The following is a 12349-nucleotide window of genomic DNA, read 5'->3' as shown; positions in this document are numbered from 1 at the left end:
AAAGAATATCTTTCTTCAGTTCATCATTATCAGGAATGCAAAGTCTTCAATGATAATATAAATATTCATCAGTCTTCATTTCGAAGTCTTTGGCCTCTTCTTTTTCTTCTTGCACAATTCTTGCCAAGCATTTCTCATCTTGACCTTGCAGCTCTTTTACCCGATCCAAAAGTATCAGCTTTAACTTAAGCTCGGCAATCAAAGTACCATCTTCTTTTAAAGACATACTCATATCCAAAGTTCGTAGAGCGGTAAAAGCCTTCTGGCTAAGTGCATCTGCTACCACATTAGCCTTCCCTGGATGATAATTGATGACCAAATCATAATCTTTTAATAGCTCGATCCATCTTCTTACCTCAGGTTCAGTTATTTTTGAGTCAGCAAGTACTTTAAACTCTTGTGATCTATATAAATATGGCATCGCTCACCGTACATATAATGACGCCAAATTTTTAAAACAAACACTACCGTTGCCAATTCAAAATCATGTGTCAGATAATTTCTCTCGTGATTCTTCAGCTGTCTAGAGGCATAAGCCGTAACTTTTCCATCTTGCATCAGCCCACATCTCAATCCATTATGGGATGCATCACTGAAAATGATGTAGTCTTTACCCGACTCAAGTTGTACAAGCACTGGCGCCTCTGTTACATTCCTCTTTAACATTTCAAAACTTTCTTGTCATTTCTCCGACCAAACAAAAGAACATCTTTCCTCCAGAATTTAGTTAGCGACGAAGCCAACATTGAAAAGTTCTTCACAAACCGCCTATAATAACCAACAAGCTCCAAGAAACTCCAAACTTTAGAAACATTCTTTGGGGGTTGCCAATCCAATATAGCTTGAATCTTTTTAGGATCTACTCTTATGCCTTCTGCGAAGACTATATGACCAAGGAAAGCAATTTTAGCTAGCCAGAAGTCGTACTTAGATAATTTGGCATACAACTTCTTTTCTCGAAGTATCTGAAGAACCACTCGAAGATGAGCATCATGTTCCTCTCTTGACTTGGAATACACCAAAATATCATCTATAAATACCACCACGAAATGATACAAGTAAGGTTGGAATACTCGGTTCATCAAGTCCATAAATGTTGCAGGAGCATTAGTCAATCCAAATGGCATTACCACAAATTCATAGTGTTCATACCGAGTCCAGAAAGCTTTTTTGAAATATCATCATCTTTGATCTTTAATTGGTGGTACCCCGACCTTAAGTCTATATTAGAGAACACTGTTACGCCTTTCAATTGATCAAATAGATCATCAATCCTCAGGATAAGATACTTATTCTTTATCGTTACTTTATTTAACTGGCGGTAGTCGATGCATAATCGAATAGACTCGTCCTTCTTTTTCACTAAAAAATACATATTCTCTCCAATGAGAAACACTAGGTCTCACAAATCCTTTATCGAGCAGCTCTTGCAATTGGGCTTTTAGTTCTCTTAATTCCATTGGAGATATTCGATATGGAGCCATATAAATAGGTTCGGTACTCGGGTAAACCTCAATCCTGAATTCCACCTCACGATCTGGAGGTAACCAGGTAATTCTTCTGGAAAAACCTCTAGAAATTCCTTAACTATTGGAGTATCATTTAATCTCACTTCCAGTACTCAAATGTCTATCACGTTAGCTAGGAAAGCTTTACACCCTTTTGACATCATTTTCCTTGCAGTCATGGTTGATATCACATTAGATGGTGATTTCGCTTTTTCATCGATCACTACTATTTCGGAGCCTTCCGCATCCTTCAATAATAATCATTTCTTGCAAAAATCAAACCATCCATGTTGTGGAGAAAACCAATCCATACCCAAAATGATTTCAAACTCATCGAATGGTAGCTCCATCAAGTTTTCCGGGAACACAACCCCTTGAATCTTTATCGGGCATTTTCTACATACCCAAGTTACTCTCGCACTATGACCCATGGGGTTTATCGCTATCATCTCACTAAATATTGGTTCAAAAGGAATCCATGTAGCTCTAATCAACTTTGTACTAATATAAGAGTGTGTAGAACCAGGGTCAATCACAACAAATACAGGTTCATCAAAAAGGTGGAATGTACTTGTAACAATCTTCGGGTCATCCCAATCTTCATTAGTCTTGATATTATAAATTCGTGCCACTCACCGAGTCTCTTGTCACTTGTTTGACTCAGATTGTCAGTTGGATCTTCCTCTTACTCTACTTATATTAGATGTTGCTACTGATCTCTTAGTTTGCACTGATATATCTCTGGATCTCTTTGGGAAATTTTGAGCATAGTGACCAGATTCACCACAATGAAAACAAGCACCAGAGAGCAATCTACATACTCCCCGGTGCGATTTGCCATATTTCTGACATGGAGTTCTCTCTCCAAATCCTCTACCCGTGCTAGCAGTAAAAGACTGTAATTGTTTAGTTTTCTACGAAGTTACAGCAGAACCATCTCTGTCAGTATATCGGGAACTCGAACCCTTGCCCCTCTTTGACTTATGGGAAGTTGAATACATTCCAACTCTTTTTCCCATCTGCAAACCTTGCTCCGCTACTAGAGTCTCTTCTTGAGCTCTTTCAATGGCCTTAGCTCTGTTAATAACTTCTTGTAAGCTAGGAAAATTTAAAGCCAACATCATCTCTTTCAATTTAGGCCTCAAGCCCTCCATGAACCAATCATGTCGAGCTTTTTCATTAGGAACTATCTTAGTAGCAAAACGACTAAGCTTGTTGTACTCAGCCTCATACTCATGTACTCCACAATCGCCTTGTTTCATATTAAGAGACTTCAGCAGCATCGCCCTCATAAACTGCTCCCTAATGTACTTATTCTTAAACTCGTCTTGAAATAATTACCATGTCACCTGATCAGGTGGTGCATACATTATAGTGTTTGTCGACCACACCCGAGCTGATCCTCGAAGTAAAGATATAGCTCTACCTAGTTTTTCAGAATCTGAGTACTATAGACTTTATAGCATCATCATAACATCGTTTAAACATAAATCAGTATCCATCGGACCTTCGTTCTCTTCTCCACGAACTCAGGAGCTCCCAAACTTCTCAACTCTTTTGGGATTAACATGCGCGGCACTGAAGGAGCAGGGGGAGGCAGAGAAGGTTGGAATCTATTCAAAATGGCATCAAGAGCTTGTATAAAGGCTCCAAACTCTGGAACAGGTATACCCTGATGTGCCGGTGCGGTAGCATTTCCAGATGGGATCGGATGCTCACTATTAACTTCATAGCTCTCGCTACCCAACCCTTCTCTAATTTCTTGCCCTATCACTCTTCTCGAATTTGTAGAATCCAACATCTAATATAACATACATAAGGATAATACTTAAGTTAGTAAGGAGTGACATCAATCATATTCTAATAATATCAAAAATAGACATAGATGTCGTACAGTTAATGATGAAGTGACTCTTGATTTGCAATGTCAGATGCACTCCTTACTCTGCTTGCTAAAACCTACGCGTGAAATAACACACGTTAAGTATTTACTTCGTGAGGCGTAATAACAAAGAGGTAAATGTTCTTTTAAAACATCTATATACCATAACTATCAAAATATAAATTGATATTTCAACTCATTATAAATTCAGTGGTTTTCGCACACGTAGTACCGATACGGTAATTCACAAACTCACTATGAATTACATCGGGTGCACACATAGTGCCAATACGGAAATTCATAAACTTATTATGAATTTCTTAGGTTGCACACATAGTGCCAATACGAAAATTCATAAACTTATTATGAATTTATTAGGTTGCACAAATAGTGCCAATACGGAAATTCATAAACTTATTATGAATTTCTTAGGTTGCACACATAGTGCCAATACGGAAATTCATAAACTAATTATGAATTTCTTAAGTTGCACACATAGTGGTAATACAGAAATTCATAAACTTATTATGAATTTCTTAGGTTACACACATAGTGCTAATACGGAAATTCATAAACTTATTATGAATTTCTTAGGTTACACACATAGTGCCAATACAGAAATTCATAAACTAATTATGAATTTCTTAGGTTGCACACATAGTGCCCATTCAGTAAATGCAATACATACATTGAGCAAAATGCATTTATGACTATTATAACATATAAGTACATAATTAATGCACTCACCTTGTATTCCTCAATAGGATGTCTTATTGATGTCCGACTAATCGGCAACTTTATCTTTGCCCTTTTTCTTGCTAGACTCAGGAGCTTGATATTGATCTACTCAAGTATCCATAATTACAAATACAATACAAATGTTAGTTATTTTCTAACATTTATACTTCTAATAATACTCAAAAGTACTATTATTTCCAAATTCTATTAAATTTCATCATATATTAACATTTCAGACTGACTGGTATCGGTACCCCTCCTATGGTATCGATACTTCTATACTATGGTACCGATACTCCCTTTCAGTATCGATACCATTTTTGTGTTCTGGAATCCATGGTATCGATACATTTCTCTTAATATCGATACCCATATCAGTACTGATACTAATTGTATCAGTACCGATACTAATTGTATCAGTACCGATACTAATTGTATCAGTACCGATACTAATTGTATCAGTACCGATACTAATTGTATCAGTATCAATAATGTTCATCGTATTTCTTCAAATTTAAACCGATAGTATCGGTATTGTTCTTCCAGTACCGATACCCTTACCAAGATTTTCCATTTTTCAACTCGATTTTTACCTTGATTTTGTTTAAATCTCTTACTTTTACCTCCAACAATACCATTAAACTCACCATTACTTAACCCAACTAACTTTCCTCCATTTAGCTTCTTATAACACCCAAATTCTCTAAAGGACACTTCAAATCAAGAATCAAACTATTTTTTTCTAACATGTTTTTAATCACATCCAAGGCTTCTAATATCTTATTCATTTATTTGACAAGTCAAATATACTTGTAAACATCAATAAAAACTCATATTTCAACAAATCACTCAAACACCCATTTTCTTTAATCTTCAATAAGTCATCCATTTATTAGTTTTAATCCTATTTAAACCTTCCTTAAGCTTTCACCACACTTAAGGTTTCAAGAACAACCCAAAAACGAAAGGAAAAACTAGCTAAATGAAGTCTTACCTTTGGCTATGGAGGAGAGCACGAGCAACGAAGGAAGAAGAAAAGAAGAAGAGAATATAACTTAGTTGATTTTTCAACTTTCCCTTTTTTAAATACCCTAATTAATATGAATTTTAAATTAATTTCCCCTAAAGGACCAAAATACCCTTTCATTCTTCCATTCTTACTAATTAATCTTAAACCCAATTTCCTAATTTATTTCTTATACTATACCATTTATTCAAATTAAATCCTCCAAATTTTAAATCCTTTCATTATGGTCACTGACCCAATATTTGGGGTATTACATACACATTCAGCCCATAACTTTTCAAAATTATCGAATAAGTCTCTCAACTTTTTAAAAATTACACATTGGCCCAAAAATTTCTAAGGCTTGTATAATCATCCAAATATCATTTCTAACCCATGGGAATTTTTTCTACAAATTTTCCCAACTTATTTCCTCAAGATTGAATGCTTTAGGGGTGTAAATCTCATGATTTTCACTTAATTCAAGCATGAAACCAACCTCTATTCAATATTTCAAGACCTATACAATCAAACCCCTAAATTAATTTCATCAAAATACATATTTCCCCTAAAGCTAGGGTTTGGTCAAATTCAACATAGGCTTATATGGCCATGTACAAGTGATTTTAATCAACAACCATACTTGTATATGATTCTACAACTTCAAAAACATCAAAATCCTTCATCAATTTCATAAACCCTAATGTGAAAACAAACCCTAGAATTTGGGATCTTTGAACACAAGCAAGATTAGCATGCAATGTTGGTACCAAATGATAGTATTTTTTGCGTAGAATAATTTTTTATCTCACGGCATGATCCAAAATCCAAAGGAAATTGCTCAAAAATAAAAAATAAAAATTCCCTTACCTTGTTCATGGGAGCACGAAATGTTGGCTGAAAAGGGCTAAGTTTTCATGAAATTTATAATGAATTCCATGTTAATTTAACCTTTATTTAAGCTTAAATGAATAAAATATTCATTTAATGAGAAATGTTCATTTTTCCATTAATGAAACTTGATATTTACAATAATGTCAAGCCACATAACCTTATCATCTTTCCAAAGTCAAAGATGAACAATATTTTTCCCTTTTCCAATTTTACCAAGCAACTTTCCAAAAATTGCAATCTTGCCATTTAAATCCAACGGTCCAAATTGAACATGGAAATAGATTCTCAAATCCAATGCTCCATATAATTTTCCATCATTTTAAAAAGTGGAAATAATATTTCTAAGCTTAATTTATCATCCTTCAAATTTTCCTGAAATTTTTATTCGATCCGATTTACCGAATTGTTTTGGACTTTAACACTTTCCAGTTTTTAACACAATTTCCAGATCAAGAATCTGATTTCAACAAAACCCCACGCTCAAGATTAAATTATCCATTTATGGAATAAAAATTCTTTTTAGGAAAATTATCACTTAGGTCCCTACACTTTTCCCTAATTGTATACTTTGGTCGTTAAACTTTCAAAATTTATATTTTGGTCACTAACCAAAATTTGGGGTATTACACATGGCGAGGCCCTTAGTAGAGGATTAAGGGAAGCATGAGACTCCTGCTTTAGTGATAGAATAGAAAAACCTTAAGTAGGTAACACTTGATCTAAGTCTTGCATGTACCTATTGCTTAGTATCATGTCTTCAGCATGCTTATGTTTATGAACTTCTTATGTTGCTCTAGATTAGAGATTATATTGATGGGCTTTGTAAGCTCAGCCTTCGGATATTTTTTGTTAGCATTTCAGTAGCTTGAACAGTGCGTAGAGCACCGTCACATCAGGGCTTCCAGCATCTCCGATAGAGTACCAGCATCTCCGATAGAGTATTGTACTGTAGCTTTAGTGGGCATGTGTATTCATAGAACCTTACTTATGTATTTGAGTTGTAAACTTCAAATATATTATTTGGTTTTAAATTATTTGTCACGGGGTTTAGGTTTTGTAAAATGTTTTATAACAATTATTTATATTTTATTATGATATTATTTCAATATGTTTGAAAAGAAAATGAATAGATTTTGAAAATTTGGGGTTACCTTGACAACTCAGTGTGGTATTTGAGGCCCAATCAAGTTTAGGGTGTTACAATCCAATCAATTTAAGGAGGCAAATGCAGAATTAAAAGCTTAGAAGGTTGTGGGCTCCTACGGCACTAATATCACTAGCAATAGGTTGCTAATGATCATTATACTCAACCTCAAGGATTCGGGTATATCTATTCCTACTAGAATAAGAAAAAGGGAACTTCAAACCCTCCAACACTAATTGTTGACGTTCTATTTGCAGGAGAAGCGTATTTCATATAGGCCAATAATATAAACCAATAATTCTATTAGATATATTAGCTTGTGTCCTCGTTGGTTAAAGATAATGTTGTTCTCTATTGAGATTCACGGTTCAAGTAGTTGCATTTGTATGGTGTATGTGCATCGTCAATTATTAATAAAGATTATGAATAGATATTATCTTATAATAATGTTGAACTATTAAAAATGATTCTTTTATATATATATATATATATATATATATATATTAGTTACCCATTTGCACTTTTACTTAATTAATAATAAAAGTCCCAACCCTAAAGTAATAAAGGTTGATCCTATTGAATCAACCTTTTCTAGATTTGGTGGCTCCCCCTACTTGGAATTAATTTAATAATTTCAGATTTAAATTATTAAATAATTAAGTAAAGTACATCATAAATTATAAATTATACATAAATATATATGGTATATTATCTTTATATCTTTTTCCGTGAGATTGATTTCTGAATATATTGATCTCAAAAAATATTCTTTCATTGACCAATTTTTTTGTGTAATGAGGTCATCATTCGGAGGGACTCTTCCATAAAAATAAGGTAGTGTTTGTTTTTGCCAAGTTCTGTAGTCTGCGGACTACATCTGTAGGCATCTGCAGCAGAAGAGGTGGACCAAAAGTCTGCAGTCTACAAGAAGAAGACTGTTTTTTAACGTCTGTAGACTGCTAAAATGAACTGAAATATAAATAAATTATTTAAAATAAATCAATTCATATTTTAAAATAAAAAAATACATACTAATAAATTATTTAAAATAAATCAATCCGTACAATTACAATAATAAATCAATCTATATTTTAAAATAAATGAATCGATACTAATAAATTATTTAAAATAAATCAATTCATATTTTAAAATAAATCAATCCATACTAATAAATTATTTAAAATAAATCAATTCATATTTTAAAATAAATCAATCTATACTAATAAATTATTTAAAATAGATCAATCCATATTTTAAAATAAATCAATCTATACTAATAAATTATTTAAAATAGATCAATCCATATTTTAAAATAAATCAATTCATACTAATAAATTATTTAAAATAGATCAATCCATATTTTAAAATAAATCAATCCATACTAATAAATTATTTAAAATAGATCAATCCATATTTTAAAATAAATCAATACATACTAATAAATTATTTAAAATATATCAATTCATATTTTAAAATAAATCAATTCATAATAATAAATTATTTAAAATAAATCAATCCATATTTTAAAATAAATCAATCTATACTAATAAATTATTTACAATAAATTATTTTAAAATAAATCAATCCATATTTTATAATAAATTATTTTAAAATAAAAAACCTTATTAAATTATTTAAAATTATTTTAATAAATAACTATATTTTATGATTGTTATTGAAGATGTTTGAAGAGGTTTGAAGACATTTGAAGACATAAAACCATATCTGCACCAAGAAGAGCTCGCGCAGACGTTAGAAACGCTTCTGTCTTCTAAAAAACAAACGGTCTGCGAAGCCTAATGTCTGCGTGTGGTCTGCACGACACAAACATAAGAGATTTGAAGAGGTGGAACAGTGAAAACAAACACATACTAAATCCTTCAATCAACCAATCAACCATAGACTCTTGACAAAACTTTGACTAACGCCTACGATGGATAAGAAAGATCTCTTCGGCTTTTCTCTCCCATAAAATTAAAAAGAATGAACCGTCAACTATTTGCTTCAATCAACAATATATGTGTAATATTCCAGAGGTGAAAAGAATAAATGTTTTGTGCTATTTTTGCACAGTAACTTTCCGCATCTGAAACCTCATAGACAAAGGAATAAGAATCGAGTGTTATGTTAAAGTTTGTGAATAAACTTGTCCTTTGTTGTTGTGAGTTGCAGGTGTTCTTCATAATTGAATCAAAGATGATAACCTTAACACTAGTCTTTTACCCTTCTTTTCCAGCCTATGTAATAATATCTACTACCTGTGTAGGACTAGGACAAATCTTCACTCCTGTTATTGCCAGAATAAGGTGTTGTATCCACCTGGCTACTCACACTTGCCTCTAGTCAATAATTCACCTTCTCATTGCAAATCTTGGGTCCCAAAACGAACTGCCTCAATCTCAATTAATATTTCTTTTACATTCCAAACAACTTTCGACAAACCCTAAACTACATTGTATACAATATGAAAATGATTTTTTATTAATATAGAATAATTATAATGTAATATTTGTTCGAAAGATTCTCAATCATTTGATAATGAACACTCAAACATTTCTACAAATATCATGTTTGAACCCAAAATTTCTAAAAACAGCATCCTTTTAACAACATGAAAAATAATTAAAAATATATTTATATAGATATAGAGTATACAATTTATGTAATATATCTATAACTAAAATAAACAAACGATATGCCTTAACATAAGATCCAACCTAGAAAATTACACGCGCTCCCATACGAAAAAAAAAAGAAAAAAGAAATTCTACCCTATTTGCAAAATGAATAAAACTTACTACAAAGTAGGAGAACTACACACTTGCACTATTCTTTTTTAAATTACACTCACGTTTCATTCACTGGTACACTCTGCAACTCCGTTAAAATACAGACTCCGTTGTTCCTTTCGACCGGTTTTCTCCAACTGGGTTCCTGAATCGACTCATTGTCCTGACTCAATAGTGGCGAGTAGCCAAGCCGAGGTGGCGATAAGTGGCCTTGTATGCCGCCCAAGCGTTAAACATCCGTGGTTCTCCTCCACTCTATACCCATCACCGCTAGCAAAGAGAGCCAACAACATGCTAGCTTGTTTATAAGCATTGGAACGCAAGTGAACGGGGGTGAACCCGGCCGTTTCCATCCTAGTCCTCCACTGAGTCAACGGTTCGTGTAGTTCAACTCTGTCCGTCCCTTCACAAGCAACCACATTGCAAATCTGCCTTCCCAAATACAACTCGGACAAAGCCAGGTCTTGACTCGGTGGAGCCACCCCTGAGCCTTCCAACGAGTCAAAAAGACTTGAATAATAATGTAGAGCTTCAGTAAACCTGTCTAAGAAAACCGGACCATTGTGATTAGCTTCTTGTTCTACAACAGTAAGAATTCTGGGCTTCATTGCTTTGATGGAAGAAACAACTTTGTCCAACCAACTGGGCCGAGCTAACAGACGGTGGAACTCGAAAACCGAGTTCACCGCCACTACCTCCGCCTCGGAAGGGCGAATCTCAAGCATCTCGGCCTCCAGATCCACCAAACTATTGGTTACGAAACCCCTAAACTCGATGCCGATTGTTTCCGTTCCACCGCACTTGATGCAAAGCATCGGTGTTACCCGGCTGAGGAGGGCCGATTCCGGTCAATCGAAAAGCCGGCGGCCCACCAGGGCTTAATGCAAGAGCTTGCATTAAAGCAGGCCATTGCATCCCCTGTTTTAGCCTGAAACCAATGACATGAAACCTGTTAGCCGTCGCGAAAGCTTCCAGGATAGCTTGATTGGTTGTAAAATGAGCGAATTTCAAGTATGGGCAAGTTTCATTGAAATGCATCTGCAGAATATCAGTGCACGATGGGTCAAGAGAATCTTGCGGGAAAATCCTGTAGATTCTGCGAACTAAGGCTTCGGCGAAATAGGTAGCGACTTTTCTCATGGAACCGGTTTGAGACGCGGTAAGTAAGCCTATGTGCTTCACTAATGCATCGGCGAGCTTGAGATTATCTTGTTGGGCAGCCTCAGCACAAGCCATCAAGGTGTGAACGAGTCGAACCCCGGATTCCTGCGAATCAACCAAGACGACTGAGAGAGTTGAAAACTCAGTAACAGCACCCGGAATTCCATTTGCTTGAGGTGACGGAAAAGATGAGCTTGAGCCATATCCATCGGATCCAGATGAACTCATTGAAGTTTTGACCAGTTTCTGACTACTTTCCGAATCTGGATCTGATTTCGGAGGTGGGTAAGCAGCAACCCCCGGGATTGCCCTGAGATCGTACTCGGAATCATCGTTAAAAACCGAGTTTGATTCTGTTTCCGCCATTGTGGATTTGAAGAATCGGAATTCGCCAAAAAGGTATCGAGATTCGGTGTTGGTGGACCATTTAACTCGGTCAACATGCTTTGAACCCAACCGGGAAGATCTGAAGGAATGTAATGAACGGTGTCGGAAGAAAGATGATAAATCCCATCTTCTTGAGCAGTTCCCATGACCATCTCCAACATTTCCAATTTCTGAGCCACATCGGCCATGTCTGAGGACCGAACTTTGTAACCCAAAACGGCCAATAGCTCGTCCATCCCGTCGGCGTCTTGATCTTCTTCCCGTACTTTTCCTTTGATAGAATTACCAATGCTTGAACTGTCAGCCCTTGAGCAACTTCCACTGCTATAGTCGGTGGTTCCGGAGATTTCTCGGTGATCTCTCTTCATTTTTTTTTTTTTGGTGTTGGAGAAGGTGATGGAACCAAGGATAGAATTCGGTCATGGAACAAAGCAAAGTGAATAGCGAACTAGGGTTTCGATTTTGCTGGAAATTAGCTCAAGTTTTATGATTAAAAAAGGAGAGAAAAGGGAGGAAGTGGGCACATTGGTGGAAGGTCTAACGGAGGGAAGAGGAGGGTTTGATTATGGTTTTCAGAAGGATCGGTCTCGGTCACCGGACAGATCGTGATATTGATTTACTGACTGATTGAATCGGTCAGATCAATTGGAAGAACCAAACGACGTCATAATTAATTATTTATTTAAAAAATTAAATAAAAATATAAAAATATTTAATAAAAAATAATTTTTTATTTCACAAGTCATATTCAAAACAAGTTATAACATATATAAGTTAAAAACCATAAAATCAAGTGAAACAAAATGATTCAAATCAACTACAACATAATATTTAAAGTAA

At 34.7% G+C, this 12349-nt stretch overlaps 1 pseudogene; it reads right to left on the bottom strand.

The window, feature by feature from the left end:
• Positions 1-9899: 9899 nt before the first annotated feature.
• On the bottom strand, positions 9900-11975 carry LOC120171078 (annotated as a pseudogene).
• Positions 11976-12349: the final 374 nt, after the last annotated feature.

Source organism: Hibiscus syriacus, unplaced genomic scaffold, assembly GCF_006381635.1.
Source record: "Hibiscus syriacus cultivar Baekdansim isolate YM2019G1 unplaced genomic scaffold, ASM638163v2 tig00111810_pilon, whole genome shotgun sequence".
Lineage (NCBI taxonomy): Eukaryota > Viridiplantae > Streptophyta > Magnoliopsida > Malvales > Malvaceae > Hibiscus > Hibiscus syriacus.
Note: the sequence above shows the minus strand (reverse complement) of the source record. Positions and strands in the feature narration are given on the sequence as shown.